The sequence below is a fragment of the Phoca vitulina genome, unplaced genomic scaffold (assembly GCF_004348235.1).
Source record: "Phoca vitulina isolate PV1807 unplaced genomic scaffold, GSC_HSeal_1.0 scaffold26, whole genome shotgun sequence".
Classification (NCBI taxonomy): Eukaryota; Metazoa; Chordata; class Mammalia; order Carnivora; family Phocidae; genus Phoca; species Phoca vitulina.
In genome coordinates this window covers 27040776-27044379 of record NW_022589729.1, presented here as the reverse complement: position 1 = coordinate 27044379, position 3604 = coordinate 27040776, and positions in this window count along the sequence as shown.

Genomic DNA, 3604 nt, shown 5'->3' with positions numbered 1-3604 from the left:
TGTGGCCCCAGGCGAGTTAAATGAGCGCCTGGGCGGGGTTGGGGCTCTGAATCACAAAGGGTGGGGCGAAGAGACGGGCGGAGGAGAGTTTAGCTCGCACCAGGTGCCGGGCAGGGCGAGGGCGGGGGACTCTCGCGGCTCGCTCCCCTAGAGACCCTAGACTGGGGAAGGGGGATAATGGGCCGGGAGAGGGGCTCTCTGGCCGGTCGCCTGGATTCTCTTTTGCTCTTTGCTGGGCTGGGGCCTGCGCTGAGCTCCCATCTGGAAATGTAAATATCTGCTTTCCAAGTAAACAAAACACTTGGGGGGTCCGGGGGGCGGGGGCGGAGGAGAGGGGCGTGGCTCAAGCGGCCAGGGCTTCGCTCCCTGGAAATCTGAATTAGGTTAAGAGAAAATTTAGCGCTCTTGAGTGCTGCCAAGCTGAGCAGAAGAAGGTGCGGTGGATTCCCAGGTAGCCCCTGGAAACTGAGAAAGAGTGCCCACCCAGGGACCTGGTGCCTTCAACTGGAGGTCTGTCAAATGCCAACAAGGAATGGGAAAAAACAGTGTGTGGTCTGCTAGCACACTCCGTAATCTGAAAACAGCAAGTGGGAAATGGCCCAAGAAAACAGGTCAAGCAACACAGCAAGGAGTGACCATTGTTCATACTATGTTTGGGTGGGAATCACTTTCCTCGCCAGGGTTCTCCTTATTTACCAAGGACAGCTCATGAATTCCACTTTGGGACTATTCTAGTCCGACTGCTGGGAGAAATGCACCATCCCGTGGAGTGTGCGTGTGTGATGCGAGCGGAGAAAAATGCCCAAACAAAAACCAAGCGCCAGAAAACGAAATGATAGGGTGGTGGTTTTAAGAGGAAGGTTTGTTAGAAGACCTTAAGTATATTCCAGTGGTTTGCAAGACTAGCCACACATTAGAGTGACGTGGGGAGCTTAAAAAAAAAAAAAATCCAGATGCTCAAGCTACACCTCAGACTACTTAGATTAGAATCTCTGGGGATGGGAAGGAAGGGGGCAGCAGGATTACTTAAAGCATTCCAGGTGATTACACTGGGCAGCACAAATCTATATGGGGCTGGTCAGAGTAAAGGTCTCTCCTTCCCCCCAGTCCAGCACTGTCCCTGTCAAAAACACAAAAGGACATCATCTTTATGGAGAATAACCCCAAGAACATTTCCCTTTAGTAATTCACATCAGTCTGGTTAGCAGAGTTCATCCTAGGTTTCCTATCCCCTCGAATACCTTCCCTGGTTAAATGAAATCCTCGACTTGGAAATACGCCGTGGTCCATGGATCAGATGTGGAGGTATTTGTGGCTCCAGTAATGATATTCTTTCCTAAATGTTTTTGATCACTCTTTCCCGGTTAGTAAGAGCTTTATAAGAAGGAAGACAACAATTTTCTCTGTTTCTCTGGCTCATGCTTACTGTAGTGAACTGAATAAACCCTGTGTTACCCCATGCTGGAGCCCATTGTATAGGGATTCCAAGAAAGGAGCTCCTATAGGTTTTCATGGAAACCTATCAGTATTAAAACATTCTCGAGTTTAGAAGTTGAGTAGAGGGACTTTTAAAATTATCTAGCATTGGGGCGCCTGGGTGACTCAGTCAGTTAAGCATCTGCCTTCGGCTCAGGTCATGATCTCAGGGTCCTAGGATCGAGCCTCACATCGGGCTCCCTGCTCAGCGGGGAGTCTGCTTCTCCCTCTCCCTCTTCCTCTTGTGCTCTCTCTCTCTAATAAATAAATAAAATCTTTTAAAAAAATAAAGTTATCTAGCATGATCCTCCTATTTGATATTAAAACATCTTGCTTTTACTTCCGTATGTGATATAAAAACACAAAATATATCAGGGCCCAGCAGTGTTTTAGAATTGATACTAGATCTTTGTTTATTCTCCCATGACTTTATCCACCATTCCTTTCTGTCCCACCATTATACAGGAAGGCAGTCTTTATTCCTGCTTGAGCTCATAGAACTGGTGTGAAAGGCAAGGTGGCATTATGGAAAAGAGCTGAAGGTCAAGGCCAGTTATGGAGCTGTTGAAGACTTAACTTCAAGCAAGGCCCGTTAGAGCTCTCTAAGTGTTTATTAAGTGAATGTAATACCTTCTTATCTAGGAAAACAATGAGCTCTGGATAGTGTTTTTTTAAAAAAAAGATCTCTAACACCCAGTTTAGCTACACTAAGTGCTGTACACATTCACCTTCTAAAATATTTTGTTCTTGATAATACTTTTTTTTTTAAAAAGGAACTTCTCCGTGAATAACTGGGTGGGACTTTTTAGTAATACTATGACTACTCCCCAAAATTTCAACATTCTGAGAGTAAAGGGAAAGAAAGAAATCCACTATCCATTTCTCAATTTAGAAAAAAAGATCTGTGACAAAATTCTATGCATTAAGAAAAATGAAATATGCAAGTTTGGAACTTACTGAGAATTATTTTAAATAATGGCTTCAATGTGTTGTGTTCCAGTCACTTCATACACATGACACCATTTCACCAACACCACTTCACCAAGTGGAGATAATTGCCCACATTTTACAGATGAGGAAAAAAGCTGAAAAGCTAGGTAATTTTCCAAAACCCATGCAGCTAATAAGTGACCAGGCCTGAATCTACACCAAGTTTGTCTGATTTCAAAATCTGTACTTCTCCAACTCTACATCACTACATTCTTTTTATTGGACCCAGTTGGCGAAGGTTTCTTCTGTGTAGAGGACAGTGAATTCGGTATTTTGGGAGGTGCTTTGGGAACCCAGCTGCTTCTGGTATCAGCAGTTGACCCAAGTCTTCATACTTGACCTTCTCAAAAACTAGCTGTGTGTTCTCATCGAGTCACTCTACCCCTTAAGGCCTCATCCCTACACTGACTAAGCAAGAGTATGGGGCTGAAATAGTCTCTATAGAGCTTTCCAATTCCAAAACAATAAGTTAATGTAATTATGTCAAAAATATTTTTAAAAAACAGCAAATAAGTGTATGACTTTGGCAGAGGTTAAGGATCATGGCTCTCACTCTGTCCCAGGAACCATATAATGACTGAATCAAAGACTTTTAATAAACCGGGGAGCACATTGTATTCAGAGGCACATTAAGAATGTGCCAATACTTGTGTCCAAGAATCTATAATCTACTAGGGAGGTTTTATGTGATTAATGTTAAGAGAATGCCACAGCCAATATAGCGTGGGGGGTCAAAAAGAGAGAAAAGACTATGGCCATTGGGGTGGAGGAGGATAATGCCCTGGTGATTCAGCTAAATGTGACGAATGAACATCAGTGCAATAGGGAAAAAATATGAAAGGTGATAAGAATGGTATGAGCACGTGTTTGCAGTCAGGAAAATGTTAGTTGGTTCCAAGAATATTTAGAGGCTTAAGGGAGAATGTGGGGGAGCGAACTAGAGCAATGGAAGAAGGGGTTGAAGAGGCTGAGAGATAGGTTGCGAAGAGGTGTGAGAGCTTTAAACACGAGTCTTCTTTCTTTTCTGCGACTTGGAAGCACTGAGGGACTGTTGAAGATCTTAAGCAGGGACGTCCAAGGTTGGCTTGGAAGTTGTGTGCAAGATGCTGCCGTGGGAGCAACTCTGTCAGGAAAGACC